This window comes from Lycium barbarum, chromosome 5 (genome assembly GCF_019175385.1).
Source record: "Lycium barbarum isolate Lr01 chromosome 5, ASM1917538v2, whole genome shotgun sequence".
Classification (NCBI taxonomy): Eukaryota; Viridiplantae; Streptophyta; class Magnoliopsida; order Solanales; family Solanaceae; genus Lycium; species Lycium barbarum.
The window spans coordinates 74,374,109-74,393,847 of NC_083341.1; positions in this window are offsets into that span (position 1 = coordinate 74,374,109).

Below are 19,739 nucleotides of genomic sequence, written 5' to 3' on the forward strand. Positions count from 1 at the left end.
AATCATAGCAGCCCACATTAGCGGTGACATGTCCGACCATCTAGGCACGGTGTAATCATATCATCATATACCCATCGTAACTCACCTTTTCATACATAGCATAGGTAGGTTATAAACGTACATTATTGATCATCTCATAGATGTATCCTGACTTAGCATCATTATACATTTATCATTAAGAACATACACTAGAAATTGGGAGGCAATTATGGCTATGTCGGGGTGACATAAGGTCATAAGCCCCCGATTATATTATGGTGTAATCATCAACATCATATCTCACCTTGAAGGAACTAACAATTTAAGGTGAGTGCACGCAAAGAGAAGCATCAACGAAACCATACTTAGAATTATTAATTTCATGGACATCGTATTTTACACAAGGATTACTCATACTTATATTCATCATCATCACTATCATGCTCGTATCGTATTTCCTTTCTTAATCATGTGCGTATGTAGCTTTGTATATTCATGGACTCATAGCCTCCATCGTGTAGAATGATCATGGAGAGTTAAGAAGATTCATGCCTTAGAAGGAAAGGATTAGCCTTACATACCTTTTTCGTTTAACTAATCTATCGCTTGCTTGCTCTCCTTCAATGCCCACGTTTCTACCTTCAAGAGAAGTCGCATAAGCATTAGCTAATTGATTACTTAAACGTAATTACTAAAGCTAAAGAGAATCGGGCAGCATTTCCTTTGTTTATACAACTTTTCCCCATATCATATATCAACTCCCAACATCCATGACAACATTCACAATATCGCAAACAACAATCATCATTCATCTACATTACCCACATTTCACCATTTCACTCCAATTTCTCCATAATCATGGTCATAGTTCATTATTGCATTTTCTCACATATAATACTTATTACATGTTCTAAATGTCGTTCATAACATACTCACAATCACAACATACCAATATTCATAATTCACCCCAATTTACTACTCAACAATGACACTATTCACTCATTCATAATCCATTTCCTATATCTTCTACAATCCATGTGTTTCAACTTTTCAAGTACCTTAAATAACATGTAAATACCATAAAACTTACCTTAGATGGTGTAGGAATAAGCTTTGGGTGGAAATACTTCACTTGAGCAAAACCCTAGTTTCACTTTCCATGGAATTTCTTGACTTGGATGGACTTTGATGTGTTTCTCACACTTAGTTTTGTTGGTTTGATGAAGTTGATCATCAATTTCTCATAATTTCGTGTATATTGAGTGTGTGGAAGGTTCTAGAGAATTCTTGAGTTGTGTAGAAATAGAATGAAATGAAATTAATTTGGTGAAGTCCTTATATCAACTTTTAAAAACTGTCCTGACGAGATTCTACGGACACTTATACGGCCCGTATACATTTATACGGTCCGTATAAGTGATCGTGAAACTGCTCCAGTAGTCATCCCATTCTATGTCGATTTCACGGCACATTATACAGTCCGTATAAATTTATACGGTCCGTATAAGTGACCGTGAAATAACCCCCCTCCATAACTTCACTCTGAGACAATCCTACGGTCCATTATACGGACCGTATAACATTATACGGATCGTATAATCGACCGTATAACTCATCCTTTCACTGATCTTTTTCTTGTCTCTTCATTTGATCCCAATCCTTAGGGAACCTTCTTAGCACTTGTTTATCACTTCAATAACAATCGAAGGGACGTTATAACTCTCTCTCCAAAGCACCTTTTAATTATCATTAACTTGCTACTCGTAATTTATTTCCGTTACATATCGTATGTCTTGCCTTTTCTCGGCAAACCTTCTTCCCTTACGTCAAATGTCTTTGAATCTCGATTAGGATCCTCAAATGCTATTTCTTTCTTATCGAAACAACGTATACGTCGTGCCTTTTGCTAGTCTATTCACTGTACGTTAATGGGGAATTTTTCGAGGTGTAACATTCTTCCCCCCTTTTGGAACATTCGTCCTCGAATGTTAAACACCTGGGAATTCTACGAAAATTTTGCCAGAGTTTCTCCTGTAATATGACACTACCATCCTGTCATAACAACCCATAATAATACTGCCTTACAGGGCCATAACACAATAACTATATAAATTGGCCACACACGACCAAAAGCATAAAAAGAAAGCATACATACCTTATAATGTTAGTGTTTCATCTTGAACCTCTCCTTGGGGATGGAATAAGTGCGGATATGTGGATTTCATTTTCTCTTCCGCCTCCCAAGTCATTTATTCTCGGTTGTTGTTTCGCCACAAAACTTTGATTGAAGCTACTTCCTTATTTCGAAGTCTTCGTACTTGCCTATCTAAGATGGAAATGGGCACCTCTTCATATGCTAGCGTTTCTGTCACTTGCACATCATCCATTGGGACAATTTTCGTGGGATCTCCAACACACTTACGGAGCATAGAAACATGAAAGACTGGATGGACTGATTCAAACTCCGAAGGCAAGTCCAACTCGTAGGCTACATGATCCACCTTGCGGATAATTTTATAGGGTCCAATGTATCGAGGACTTAATTTCCCTTTCTTGCCAAATATCATCACCCCTTTCATTGGCGACACTTTCAAAAATACCTAATCATCAACTTGAAATTCCAAGTCTCGCTGGCGGTTGTCCGCATAAGATTTTTGGCGACTTTGTGCTGTCAACAATCTATCTCGGATCACCTTGACTTTTTCTACCGCTTGCTGAATCAATTCAGGGCCTATTAACTGTACTTCTCCTATTTCAAACCATCCAATTGGAGATCTACACTTCCTTCCATATAAAGCTTCATACGGAGCCATTTGGATACTGGAATGATAACTATTGTTGTATGCAAATTCGATTAGAGGCAAATGATCATCCCAACTTCCTCCGAAATCCAGAACACATGCTCTTAGCATATCCTCCAAGGTCTGAATAGTACGCTCGACCTGTCCATCGATTTGCGGATGAAATGTCGTGCTAAGCTTCACCTGAGTACCTAGACCTTCTTGAAAAGACTTCCAGAACTTGGCTGTAAATGGGGCTCCTCTATCTGTGATGATGGATAGTGGAATACCATGGAGTCGCACAATTTTCTTGAGAGACAACCTTGCATAATCTTCAGTCGAGTATGTGATCCTGACTGGAAGAAAATGAGCTGCTTTCGTGAGTCTGTCCACAATCACCCATATGGAATCATACTTACCTCGGGAACGAGGTAACCCCATAATAAAATCCATGTTGATCACTTCCCATTTCCAAGTAGGAATTTCCATTGCTTGCAATAATCCTCCTGGCTTTTGATGTTCGATTTTCACTTGTTGGCAATTTGGACATTGGGCTACAAATTCTGCTATGTCTCTCTTCATGCCATCCCACCAATATATCAATTTGAGATCGTGATACATCTTTGTTGCACCTGGGTGAATAGAATACCGAGAATAATGGGCTTCTTCTAGAATTCGTCGGCGCAATTCTACAACACTCGACACACATATCCTGCCTCGGTATCTAAGAATTCCATCTATAGAAGTTTCAAATGGAGACTTCTCTTTTTCATGAACATCGTCTCTATAATGGCTCTACTGAGGATCTTCATACTGACGCTCTTTCACTTCCATATTCAGGGACGAAACTGTGGGTTCATTAATACTAATCCCTGCACTACCCGAATCAATTACACGCACTCCAAGATTAGCTAATTGGTGGAGCTCATGAACCATCTCTCTATTTTCCGGGGAAACTTCACATAGGCTACCCATTGATCGGCGGCTAAGCGCATCAGCTACTACATTCGCTTTTCCGGGGTGGTATAAAATACTCACATCATTGTCTTTCAACATTTCTAACCACCGCCTCTGCCGCAGATTTAACTCCTTCTGCTTGAAAATGTACTGAAGACGGCCCACGGGGCTGGGTAGTGACACTCGTAGACATATGTATATGGTTAGATGTATTTATCCTTGTCGGCTTATATTGTGTATTTCATTTTGTTAGCCTAGTTGACTTATGTACATGGATATGGGCATAGTTATTGATGGTGATATAAATGTATTGTTGCCCAATGGAATTAGTATGAATGATGGATAGAAAGTATGATTTATCTATGTGGCTCACCTAGATGTAAATGTGAATGTATGATAAGAGGTGCCCGGGTAGGTTAGCACCAGGTACCCATCATGGCCCTCTGGTTGGGTCATGACAGTAATAATTCCACGTAAAGGTTTCCACGATTCCCCTTAAGTCCTCAGGAAAATTCGGCAGAGTTGCCTCTATAATTGTAACGATCCCAAACTTGCACACAGCCCAAAAAATACATCTCATGCCTTACAAGGCCATATATAGAAACACATATGATACACAACTCAACCATACAGGGATGATTACTATAAATGCAAAATAATAAAGCTCATCTCATAAATCGTATCTGAACACCCTTTCTTAAAATTTTCGTCTTTCCCTTCTAAATCTCTTTATCAATCGACTCCCTTCAAAGAGGTTTACGTACTCGTAAATCATATATTCCCCTTATCATCCTTTTCTTTGACACTTGTAGTAAATCTTTATTTACAACCACAATTAATACTCACATTACCTGAGTTACCGGTAGCATTCCAAAATTATCTAACGATAAACTTTACTTCCTTATATAATTACTCACATTCTGAAGTTCCACAATATAAACTCTTACCTTGGACCTACTCGCGAACTCTGATCCGCTACAAATCGGTCCAACGGTAGATGGGGAAGTTTTTCTTCTGGTTGTTCTTCCATAGGTTATTCTGTGGCACCCACACCTTCTACAAATGTACCGATTATACTGACTCTCCCAGACCTACCACTGTCCTCGTTTGACCCCCGTTCTGCGGATACCTTTAATCTGGGATTGCACAAATGGTCATCTCCTAATACTTGCCTATCCCTTACTTGCTAAGTGGGTTCCTCCTGGATTTCAGACGGATCTACCTCTATGGAGGACATAACTTCCGACGGATCTACCTCAATAGGGGGCACATTCTCCGATAGGTCTGTATCTGGACCATCAGCCTTCTTTCTCATATAAGCCATCTCACGGCTACAAAAACAATAAAGGTTAGGTTTAGAAATATTACATCCTATAACGTAGCTCTATCGCACGATCTAGAATAGAAGGGAAGGCAACCATCCTAAATGCCCTGCAGCCTCCTGTTTATAAGTGTGGCGCGCAACACACCCATAAACAAGACTTTACTAGACACGGCTTGCAGACAACCCTAGGACAGAACTACTCTGATACCATTTCTGTCATGACCCAAACTGAAGGGCCATGACGGGCACCCGACCGTACTAGTCAAGTACCATCTGACATACATCTGTGAGAACAACATAAACATAGGTGGGACGATAGGGCCGTCATATGACTCTCAATAGGCTCATAAGGAACTTGCGTGTATGAACTGTTCTAAAAGACTGATTTGTGAAAATATTGACCAACTGTATAAGCCGGTAAGGCTATCATAAACCACTGTGATGACATATGAAATCTCAAGCCTGGACATCATCTGACTATAAATAATTGTCTACAAGCCTCCACTGGAAAAATAGAACGCAACATGGTCGGGACAGGGCCCCGCCATACCCATACATATGTAAGTACATATCCATATATATATATATATATATATATATATATATATATATATATATATATATATATATATATATATATATATATATATATATATATATATATATATATATATAAGACCATGCTGACTCCTAGCATCTCCGGAACAAACAGAGTGCTTCTACTTCATCCGCTGAGCTGACATCCTAATAGATAGATCCCCAACCTATATCTGCAGACCTGCGGACATGAAACGCAGCCCCCCTAGGGAATAGGGGAGTTAGTAAAAATAATGTACCGAGTACGTAAAGCAAGAAAATAGCATATATACAAGAATCATGAAAGGAATCTATGGCATGAGAGTCAATCTTTATATCTAATTGTATCTGTATGACTGTATATATGAAAGTGGTTGTATAATTCTGTATAAATGAAAGTGCCTCTAAGGGCGTATGATATGCATACTTTCTTTCAAAAATCATATACATATGTCATAACCGTTAGTTTTGAGGAACGTACAACCCGATCCATAAATATCAGTGCTGCAGAACATGCAGTCCGATCCATATATCATATCATCTCGCATTCGGGGTATTATCATAATCTTCCCACTGCAGTGGTGTCAACATCTACGTTCCTGCCCGACCAAATATAGTGTGGCAAGGTGTGATAAAATAGCTATATCTGAATCTTTCGGAGTGACGTAGAGTCAGTAACCTCCGAATATCGTTATGGATCTGATATGATCACATCTCTTACCTCTACCGGATCAATGGTCATGAGATCAATTCAAGAATCATAAGCATGAAATAATAACATTGTCGGGAATCCAAAGAAACATAAGCTTTCTAGCTTTCTAAGAATGTAATCATTATGGATAACGCTTGCTCGTTTGTTCGTTCGTTCTTTCTCATATGATTCATGCCAAAACGAATAAAAGGCCTTAACATACATCGAAGTCTATCTAAATGTCCATCGCTTATTTCCCAAGCTCGCAAGTCTATAACCAAGATAACATCAGTTACAATTAGACCATATACACCTCTTACTATCTATTTCAAGTATTCAGGAAACTTATCGAAATTTGGGCAGCATTTCCCCTATAGTTCTTATTCCAACCCGATTCCAAAACAGCTCACAACATACACAACACCGTTAACAACATCAAGAGCAATACATGGCAACATAAACAAGTGGAAATCCCTCCAAAACTTGAATAAAAAACAGCCCTCAAGGCAGCCACATCAACAAACTAGTTCATGTCTTTCATAACATGTTTTTCTTCACTTCAAACTAAGGAATTTCTCCACAAACAACTTAATCAACAAGAGTAGAATATAACACATACCTTAATGTCCAGAAAATCCAACCAAATCCCCAGCTCATAGCTCAAACAAACAGCCACGTACCAAGCAATATCATTACTATGATTTCCTTACTAGTTCCTTGATTCCAAGATAATTTCTTGCTAAACTTTGGTAGGATTTAGTTGGGAATTATTTGGAGAGATTTTAGGGATATTCTCCTGATTGGAGATGTGAAACAATGAAGGACAAATCTAAATATATGCATTTAAGTCATTCTGGAAATTGGACCGCCTTACTTCGACGGTGCACTTCGACGGTCGTTGATCATGTCGACGGTCCTTACAATTGCACCGTCGAATTGCAAGCTCACAATTTTCTCTCTAATACTCCAAATTGCGATCTGCCAATTGCATTGGAAAGAAGACTCTATGAACTTACGTTTACATGGTTATGGATTCCGTAACTCCTCGTATGCTAGGAGATATGACCCTCACCATTGGACCCAAAAATCTTGTCGAAAATCTGCCAAGTTCTCCCAAAGTCTCGACAACTGAATTCCTTTGATTCGTTTGACCTCCAAACTTCCAGTACTTGCTACATATGAACTTAAACCTTCATATATGAGGGATAACATATCCAATACCTCGTAACCTCGAAGACTAACATTCGAGACCAAGACGACTAGTGTACCATATACATCAATGCAACAAATGAGCGGTGTAGCGCATTCTTTCTTGTTTCACTTAGCTCCCGACTCTCACATTCTCTACGATATTAGTTTATAATTATATCTTCCTTTAAGACACGCTCATAAGCTACTTGTAAAATTTCCCCAATAGATTCTCGACACAAGTCTTAATCACTGGGATCATTATGGAACCTCAAAGTGTGGAAAAGGAGTGACACAAAATCTTATCTTGTCTTCTTAACTCTAGAAATTTTTGAAACTTGTCCCACTCATACCAACTTGCTTACGTCGCAAGATAGAAAAAATTTCCAAGGTGTATAACATTGATATTTTTCATTGTTTGTACTTGCATTGTTCCATATTCATTTAATATCATCTTATTATGCTGTGTGACTGGCACTATTAAGGAAAATGAGAAGAGACATTGATGATTACAGAATATGGTAAGTCACCTCTGAGCTGTGTGTGGAGGGGCTTATTATGGGACATGGTAATTCACCTCTGAGCTGTGTACAGAAGGGCTGATTTGGAATACCGATATTGCGATACTGACTGATAATTGAGTCCTCTGAGCTGTGTGCGGAGTGACGGTCCTTAGACTTCTCGGGTCCCCCATGGGTTGTGCTATCAAGGCATGGAGATATTCCGCTGTCGGAGTACAAGAGTACAGGCATTGCATTACATTCATATCTCATATTGCGTTGCTTGTTTATCCTTCTTGGTTGCATATGATTGGATACTATGTTGGTCATATTCTTTAACAATATTGATATGGGCTACGTGCTGATTCGACTTGGATTTCAGTATACTTGGATATTTGTTTCACTTGGGGTTAGTTGTTACATCAAGACTTGATTATGTGACTCGATTTCTTGGGAGCATGACTTTTACTCTATGGTTTGCTTGTTTTCTTTTACCTTATTGTCTTTATATATGCCAACTAGTCTTAGTCGGCCTATGATACCTACCAGTACTATTGTTTGTACTGACCTGCGCTTGCTGCATTCTTTTATGAATGCAGAATTCCAGGTGGGATTGAACTCTATTTCTCGTGGTTGATAGTCGTTCCGAGACTTGCTGTTCAGAGTCTACAGGGTGAGCAAGAAGACGTCCGCCGCCTTGAAGATTCTTCTTTCATTTATGTCTTCTTTGTTATTTCGAGACATATTCAAACTTTTTAATGTATTATTGATAATACCAGACTTATAGATTCTAGTTAGATGCTCTTGTATGGTTAGACCAGACTCTGGGTGTATCTTCCTACTTACGCATATTTCTATATCATTATCGTTAAACTTAGGTGATTTTTGTCTCTTCAGCTTATTTACTTATTCATTCATGTTTCTACTATTGTTTGGTTGAGGGTTCGCCTACTGACGTGGGAAAGGTAGGTGCCCACGCGACTTAGTTAAATTGGGTCGTGACAGCATAATAGCCTCATCTCTTCAAGTCTCTCCGACCTTTTTATGTTTTACTGTTGTGCTCATGTTAGGAGGCTGATTTATGAATCATCTTAGTAGTAATAGAGAGAAATTTGTCCTATGTCTGTTCTTGTCTAACTGGGAATCAAGAATTTGTGCATCTATAACTTGGAATAGAGAATTTGTGCATCTATGTGTTAAATGTTGACATAAGCATGTTAGGCCTCAACAGGGATAAAAAATGCACAAAATGTGTGTCGTATATAGCTTGATATATGTTCGGCCTACACTGTTTCATAGTCGTTTGTCATATTTAGACTTGCAATGTGTTGATATTCACATATATACATGAGATATACAAGATATACATAGTCGGTATACACTTAGGTGTATATAGGAATGTATACTTCGTATATCATAAAGAGACTCATGAATATGCCTTAGTATGTCTTGTAAAAATGTTTGGGCCTGTTTGGATTTCTTTTATTGCTTTGATATAAAATTTGGGCCTGTTCTGGTTCCTTTTTATTGCTTCGCCATTTAACTAGGCCTATTTGAATTTACTTCTCAACTGTTTTGGCTTTGCCCTTTTAGTTTTTCTTTGTCACTCTTTGATCAATATAGACTTTATGTAATTGTATATGTGATTCTTATGTGTTTCATACTCAAGTCTAATTTTAATTAGTGAATAAGTATAGAGGCCTTCTAACCACGATTTTCCTTTTCCCCTCCCCCTTTGCATGGACCCGACATAGGCCATTTCACAACCGAACCTATTGGGCCAGAGACCTATCTTCCTTTATTTCAACGAGTCCGCTTTGAAGATAAAAACAAAGAAAGCCCAACCATGGGTGAAAATGGTCAACTGGGGGGCTTAAGTAGGCCCACCAGCCTAACTCTTCCTCCTTTCCATTTATATGTATATATTTATGTGCTATGCATAATTGTTGTATATGTAAACAACATAGATGGTATTATTGAAACCCAAATGCGTTAGAATTTAGGGAATTCACGTAGGAGTTAACATGTTTCTCAAAGATATTTCAAGAAAAAAACAAACAATGTCACGGTCCATCATGATATTTTTATGTAATTGGTAACTTTGGATTTTACAAAATCTTTCAAGTGATAAACCGGTAAAAACATGGATGAATGGATGACCATGAATAAAAAAAATGAATCAGCATGTGCCGTATGCCCTTTTTTGAAAAAATAAACGACTGTTTTTTCTAAGAGATCATAAAACTGGACTTAAGTGATTAATCTTGAAATATCATTTATTAGATTGTAACTTGGGTTAATTTGTAATTAATCTAAACCAAAATAGATTTTGGAAAGATACAAATGTAGATATGGACTTGCAACTATTTTAAACTTAAGGTATTTTCACAACCTCTTTGGGCCAAGGCCCAAATCTTAAGGCATAAAAACAAGAGAAAATACACTCGAACCTATGTTGGAAGTAAGATAGCTTTGGACTAGAATATTGGTCGGCCAAATGAGCTTAAAATGGGCCAAAACAATAAATAAAACTTTTTTCTTTACTTATACTTATACAAAGGAGATATACTCCGTTTATTTTATTCATATATATATAAACTTAAGGACAAAATCATGACATTAGGACAAAATTGGTAAGAACTCTACTTAAGAAAAAATCTTAAGTGTGTTTTGGTCCGGAGATGAAGTGATTTCCGCCCTTATAACCTTTTTTCGAAGAAACCAACTTTTTTTTCTTTAATATATATATATATTGCTGAAAGATAGAGTTATGATATGGAAATGATAATTTTCGCAAGAAAGAAAATATTTTGGCACATAATCACAATTAAGCACACATTGAAGCTCGTAGGTCAACCATATTCTATGGATCCTTAATGCTAGGGTGCTTAAAACCTTCCCTGGGGGATTACCAGAACTCTTACCTCTAACTCTGGTTTTAAAAGGATTTACCTCTTGTTTGACTAAACGGTTTTAACTCAGTTTTCCTAATTTCCTTTATAAAATTAGGTGGCGACTCTAAAAATATAAAATCCAAATAGAGTGCACAACCTCTTAGTAGCTTTTTATGCACCCGCGTAAAAGTGAACCATAATAATGTGCACTTGATCTTCTTCATCAATCTTCATAAGCTATTGATCAACCTCTTCCCCCTTTAGCATAGCATAGCTCCTATATTTACAATTTTCACCTAGGAATAAGCTCCATGTTTTTCAACACTACAGCTTCATGTTGATACAACTCCACTAGTGTTAGATGTTAAGATCACTCCAGTCATAGCAAACTTTAAGAAAGGTTTGTATGCTTACTTTAGTTTATTAGATTGGCAAGATGCGTTAAGCTTTTTTTTTTTTTTAAATTGAAACCACTAACCATCGTACCAATGGTATTTTATTCAAAATAAAATCTAGAAATAATTACACAAAGAAAAGGATAAGATATAAAACTATTCTAGAAAGCAAACAAACCAAAATCTAAGCTAAAAGAGACCAAAAGTGTCCCCAGTATACATTGTAGGAAAGAACTGTTGGAAATCTGTCTGTCTTAGGACCAGCTCCATGTAGTTGTAACCATTAGCCTTAGCTTGATGTCATGTCAAGTCACCTTCAAGCTCTCATCAGGTGCTATGAGATCAAAACTATTAGAAGTATCCTTCAGATCCAATGGATGATACATGTTCCTGAAATCTACTGCAGACTATTTCCTCAAGGTAATCCTTAATTTGTTTTGAGCAATCTGGTGTACAAAATGAATCTAGTCGAACATTGTCTAATTGTCCTCTTCTAGCAGAATAAAGTCATAAAATTAATACCATACACTAGATAGATGACCCTTAGGCTATGTAACAACCGAGGACTCCAACAAATGCTGAGATTGTTGATATTCTTGATGTCTGCATAACCTATAGTTGTTTGTCAAAATTAGCTAATCTTTAGTTTGGTGTTCTTCTTCTCACTATTTTGAATCTCAGGTGGAATCTGAGATTTCTCCAGATTGATTATCCTTTTTGCTTCTATGGAAAGTTCATGGAATGAGTGAAACTGTTTTGTACCAGAAAAATCAAAAACTATGTTAGTGAAAAAATCAGCTAGGGAATTGCCCTCTCTAAAAATGTGAACAATCTGGATCTGCCCCTTATTTCTCTAACTGTTTATCCCCTTCACTATCATGCTTATACACCATGCCACTTCCCATATTCCATCAATTATTTTCTTCATGATCAAAGAATCAGTTTTTATATCCAAAGGAAAAAGCTGATTATTAATACAATATTCAATCCCTTGCAAAAGTGCTCTAGCTTCAGAACATAAACTAGTGGTATATGCTATCCTAGTTGCTTCGACATATACAAAACCTCCCCTTTCAACTCTGATGCAATGCATTGTTGAGTTTGGCCCTGGATTACCCCTGGAAGCTCCATATTTATTACATTTAAACCATCCTAATGGAAGAGATGTCCACAAGACTATTTTGCTAGTGATATGTGGTCTATATCCCTCCAAAAATTGAACCATATTAGGCCATGCACTTGTCAAGTTCAACAACCATAGATATCTTATTCTAGCTAGCTTGAATATGTTTGATGTGATCTCATATATAACCTTCACTTTTGAAATTGAACCCCCATGAATGGCAGTGTTCCTCCACTTCCACAACTGAAAACAATCAAAGCTGGAATAACTTGAAATAATCGCTTCAGTTTTGTAGGACAAGTTGTGTTCCACCACTGAACAATTTCTTGTTGAACCTGTACAAATGGACATTCACTTGCTGTAAATGTAAAATACCTTCATATACTAGCTGCAAACTCCCTTATAAGAAACATGTGATCGGCTATCTCCTGTTGAGGTTGCATGCAACGTCTGCATCTTGAAACAATAGAAATCCCAACCTTTGTAAAACTTTATAAACTGGAACCTTGTATTTCCATATTCTCCACAAGACATATTTCTTACAGGGGAGTTTGCAGTTAGTAAATGGAGGTTGCATGCAACATCTGGATCTTGAAACAATAGAAAGCCCAATCCTTTGTAAGGCTTTATCTACTAGAACCTTATATTTCCATAATCTCCACAAGAAGAAGGAGATTTTGACAGGTACACCTTGTGCCCACATTATTTTATAATGCTAAGAATAGTGTTGTTTCTAGCTCATGATGTCCCATGCACTACTTACTGTAAGATTTCCAGTGCTTGTTGGCATACACCAAGCTTTGTCCCACTGTGCTGATTGATCATTATCTGAAATTCAGTTGATATATGATCACTACATCCTTAGGCAATGACTGCTGTAATGTCACGACCCAACCGGAGGGCCATGACGGGAACCCGGTGCTAACCCACCCGAGCACCTCTTATTGTACTCTCATATTCATATCTAGGTGAGCCACATGGCTCACTCATAATTTCCATACATAAATAGTACTAATCTCATTGGGAAACAACACATTTATAGCATCATCAGCAACTATGCCCATATCCATATACACAAGCCGATGAGGCTGAAAAAAATAACATACAAAATGTGAGCCGACAAGGCTACAAGTCATATAACCATACACAACTGTCTATGAGCCTCTAAGAAGAGTATGTAACATCATATAGGCGGTACAAGACCCCGCCATGCCCATATGTATGTGCAACAAAGAATAATACCAACAGTTGCAGCTCTAGATGAAATGGAGCTCCTCTAAGCAGTCTCCGAACAAATAATCTATGGATCACGTCTGTCTCCCTATCCACCTGCGGGTAGGACGCTACGTCCATAAAAAAAAAGGATGTCAATACAATAATGTACTGAGTATGTAAAGCATAATCAACATCATAGTAAGAGCATAAGAAATAGCATAAGATAGAAGAATCAGGGGGTAATAAAGCCATTTGTACCTCTAGTGGCCATCATCATATTTACTTACTTGTCTCTCATAGGGACCTTCCATTTCTAATGCTTACTCATGCATATATATATATATATATATATATATATATATATATGTATATGTGTAGCTCCGGATGAAATGGAGCTCCTCTAAGCAGTCTCCGAACAAATAATCTATGGATCACGTCTGTCTCCCTATCCACCTGCGGGTAGGACGCAGCGTCCATAAACAAAAGGATGTCAATACAATAATGTACTGAGTATGTAAAGCATAATCAACATCATAGTAAGAGCATAAGAAATAGCATAAGATAGAAGAATCAGGGGGGTAATAAAGCCATTTGTACCTCTAGTGGCCATCCTTACTTGTCTATCATAGGGACCTTCCATTTCTAATGCTTACTCATGCATATATATATATATATATATATATATATATATATATATATGATATATGTATATATATTTTTTATTAGTATCATACCCGACCATAAAGGTTCGGTTTTCACGTACCCGGCCATGACAAGGCTTGGTGTTATACATACCTGGCCCTACCAAGGCTCAGGGTTATCCGTTCCCAACTGCAGAGGTGCGCGCGCGATAGGTATCATACTCGGCCACATAAGCTCGATGTTACTTAATAGTCATACATACTTAGACACGTATACATAAGAGTCCATAAGTATCATCAACGTCATTACCATGATCGTTTTCGTTACATCTATCCTTAGAGGATCAACTATCATATGAGGAAAGCAATAGAATCGTGAAACTATCGAGGATCATGAGCTTTACTAATTTTAGAGATAGAGTCATTTGGAAGACATTATGGAACTCATGAGAGAGTATATAGCAAAAGAACCATGCCTTAATGAAATAAGGGTTATCCTTACATACCTCTTTGTCTTCTTAACTACTTAAAGTTCACTATCGAAGCTTGAACAATCTACCTTTAGAAGGATTCATACCATGGTTAAGACTTAATGATACTCCTACATTCAAACTAGAATAATTCATGATCTAATGGAAATTGGGCAGCATTTCCCCTATTTCGTCAACTTCCACCATATTATAAAACAACTCCCAACATCCATAATAACACCCACAAAATCATAATCAAGTAATCACATTCCATTAAGCCTTCAAAATTCATTCTCATGCTCAACTTATAGTAACAACTTCACACCCATTGTTAGCATATTTTCATAAAATGCTTCCTCATAAGTATTTCTACCTTCCATATCAAGGTTATACCCATATCATACTAATAATCATGACTCAAGTTAGGTTACTACTCAAAAACATCATAAACGCTACATTTAGACTTCATTTTCTACTTTCTTCTTCTACCCAAGTTTTGTTACAACCAAGCATCCTCAATAACATGAAATAAGCATGAAAACTAACCTTTTATCTCAAGGGAATGAGCTTTAGAGCAGCTATCAACTTATGTGAAAACCCTAGCTTCAATACCCAAGAATTCCTTGTAGCCTACTAACCCTAGCAAGCTTTTAATACATGGGTACCTTGATTCTTGCCTCTTGATCTTGTTTTCTCTTGGGTTTGAGTGGAATATGCTTGGAGAAGGGTTTGGAGCTCTCAAGACATGTGGAAATATGAAAAATGAAATAAAAGAACAAGGCCATCTATTCATACAAAAAAATAAAAATCTGCCTGATGGACTTATACGAACCACTTATATGGTACGTATAAGTGGACCGTATAACACCACCAATAAAAAGTCCCGTTATGTAAAGATCGAGTTATACGGACCCCCCTTATACAAACCATATAAACTTATATAGACCGTATAAGTGGTCGTATAACTCCCAGTTGTACGAAACTTCCTCTCATTGATTCGTTTGACTTCCAATCCTCATGGAACCTTCTTGGCACTTACATAATACTTCATTAACCATACAATAGGCCCTATAGCAGCCCCTCAAGACATTACCAAATAATTGTTAGCTCAATCATAACAAAAACCTTTTCGAACACGACTTACATTTCACTTCCTTCAACAAACTAAATTTCGCGTATTCTCGTGACTTTAAAATCTTATAGTATGCACTTTAGGCTATCTAATACTTTCCTTAATCTTGTAAGGATTTCATAATCACCTTAAGCTCACATTATCCTATTCACAAGGCAAGAAATCTGGAATTTTTGAGGTGTAACATGTAATCTCTGATGATTCCACTGACCTTCTTTCATAAAATATTCGAAATCTTCAATTCTTTCATTAATCAGTAAATCTGCAGGAACTACCTAGGATTATGCTCCAAGTTTTGGTCCAATTTTCAAAACACACATTTGAAGTGCCTATTATAGGATCCCACATATCTCATGTTCTATTTAATATCTAGCCTCTAACATTTTCTTCCCTATTTGAGAACCTCCTTTTAATTGTACAAGGATTTGGATCTACTTCTTCCAATATTTATTCCACATAAAATTTTCCCACAGAGTTGCTGATGTTCTAAACTTCCACCATAGTTTAGCAAATAAAGCCTTAGACATATCAAAATAGACATGAATCCCTGTCACGATCCAAATCACAGTCATGATGGCACTTGCAGCTTCCCACCGATAGTTGAACCATCCCCAATTACTTAGATAATATCCTTAAGTAAGAAAGACAGAGAATTAACAAGAAGCTTATCTTTAAGTCTCGATAATATAAATACTAGAAAGCCGACAGTACATATCCCCAAAATCTGATCTAAGTCGTACAAGAGCATAACAAAAGTCTGAATACATGCCTCGTGGGACAAATAACTATCTATACAAATCAAGTACAAAAAGTAAAATAGGGAAGAGAGTTCCAGGGGCCACGAGTGACCATGTAGCTCACCCTGAAAGTCTCAAATCATAGTCTTACAATCACCCACGAAGTCTCGAGTTGGAACCCGGATCTGTATCTGTACAAAAGTGCAGCAAGTGTAGTATGAGTACAACATAAGTACGTGTAAGCCTCATAGGCCGACAACGAATAAACACGCATAGACAATATATGTGTTGACGGACCACACAAAATGAATAAGTGTCGTTAAAATCACACTTCCACACCTTTTCATTATTAATGGAATTTACAGGCTTACATCTTCATTCTTAAATACACTTGAAAGTCCATTCGTCTCTAATTAATGACAAGTTCACGTAATATCAATTACATAAGGTCAATCTATTCATCAAGTTTGTTGGGTTGCACGAAATACTTCTTATCCTCTATAGTATCCAATTTTTGCCTATAAGATGGAACACTTTTACGTGGTAATCACCTAGCTCAGAAGGCGATAAAAACCTCGACCTACACCTCTGTAGGATTTTCCCCAAAACTCCACTACAATGGTGAGCCTCTGCCAATTCAAGTTATGTCACACCCTAATTACTAGGCTGTGATGGGCACCCGACCCCGTATTCGGAGCCGAGCGAACCCGCTGACTCTTATTACACACATACTCGCTTGGACTTCTAACTCAAATAAAAATGAAATACATAGTAATGCTTTCATAAACTTTTCTTTCATCGTACTCAGATCAAGTAAAATCTGTAATCATAATGGATCTGTAACATAATACAATAAGACACATCGGCTGATGGAGCCGCTTACAAAACTGACATCCTATACCCACGACTCTGTCTGCAAAGTCTCTAACATCGATCAGAAAGCATAACATATATACTCAGACTCGGTATCACTCCGGAAGGAAATGGAGCTCGCAAATCCCGCTGGAACACCTTCTAGAAAAGTCTTCTACTCATCTGGGTGTACCTGCGCGGCATGAAACGCAGCCCCTGAAGAAAGGGGGTCAGTACGGAATATGTACTGAGCATGTAAGGCATGGAATACAGAAAAAAGGATCATAACTGAAACAGAGATTTACCAGAATCAAGTATGACCTTTTAAAACATCAATGCACTTGCCCTTTATAAATGAAAATCATGCATATCCACATCATATATCATATATACAGATAACGTGTCCTGACCCTCCAGTGAGGGACTCGGTGGATAAAATCATACATGTCCACATCATATATCATATATGTGTAACGTGTCCCGACCCTCAAGTGAGGGACTCGGTGGATAAAATCATGCATGTCAACATCATATATCTCATATGCATATAACGTGTCCCGACCCTCTATTGCGGGTCTCGGTGAATGAAGTCATCATATGTCATCCCGGCCGCCATCCCCGTATCATCATATCATCATATACATATACATATAACGTGTCCCAGCCCGCAAGTGAGAGGGACTCAGTGAACAATGCAGTGGAGTACACACGAGAACGTATCCTGGCCCGGGCTCAGTGAAGGACATATTGAGGCATCCACGAGCAGAGTAGTGAGAAACTATATGCACATAAATCAAGACTCGATAGGTAGGAACGCAAATCGACACTTGAGGATCATAAACACGTTTCAAGTCAATCCGTTTTAGTATGAGAAAGTTATGGATATTTTTACCACAGAACCTCTACGAACATTTCCAAAACAATCCAGGACTGTATACAAAAGTTAGAGACTTTAGTACTTATAGAACTCTTTTGGAGACATGAACTCTTTATGCTTTACTCATTATTCAACCATACACTAAGCTAAACTATATCGAGCATACTCATGTCGGAAGTGAATAAGAATCATAGACAAACTCGGAAACATATCAAACAGAGCTTCGGAAATCATAGATACGTATCAAAACCATATGAAGTAGCTTATGGAAATCAAGAACATTAGTCATCCTAGTGGCTCTAAGAATAGGAATTTCTTTAAAATCATACATATACGTCGTATATTTGTTCATAAGGATCGTGCCAAAAGAAAGAAAGGGTAAGCCTTACATACCTGCTCCACGTCTTATTAGCTACGCTTATTCGTCCAAGCTTGCTAGTCTACATTCAAGAAGATTCACATAATCATTAGATTCATCATCGTATACTTGTCTTAGTCCTTCAAATGAATTCATTTATAATCTGCCGAAATTTCGGCAGCATTTCCCCTGTAAATACACCATCCCCGAGAATCTAAATCGGCCAAATTATAAACAACAATACCAACAATTATACTAACAACTTCAACAATCAATCCAAAATATATTCTAACATTAACAACCCTTGTCACATAATTCAATAGCCTTTCATTTATATCTAATTCAATCACGTATAGTCAAGTTAACACCAATGATCCCACATTCAAGTATTAATCCGAAATCATTCTAACATGGTTCAAGAATACTTTAAACAATTCACATAATATTCCAAACAACCCAATCAACATATTACTTCACCCGAAACCTTCCAAAGTCAACAAGAACAATGACAACACATTTCGTTCCTTCAATTCATGAACTATACCAATAATTCACACACTAACAACATTATTCTTATAATTACAAGAAACCATATTAGAATCACATTAATTCCACCAATAATTTCTCAACGATTACAACTTCATTTCAATTCATCAAACCTTCATTTTTATCATGGAATCCACAACTACAACAATAAAAATACTAAATAAAATCAATTCATCACATCTACACAACACCACCTCTATTCGGCCACAACCATACACATACATATTTCATGAATTTCATCCATTTCTTCACTCTACAACATTCACAAATCATTCATAACACATAAGAGAGGATTAAACCTTACCTTCTTCCATCCATCCTCTTGCTTGGCTAGGGTTGAAATTGCACAAATAAATGGTTTGCTTGCTTCAACAACCACCCCATGTTAATTAGGGCCTTCAATTTAGTTGGAATACTAGAAGAAAATATTTTTTTTCTTGATCAACTCCATAGCTCCAAGATTCGGCCATGGCTTGGCCGAATGCTCTCCATTTTTTTTTTGTT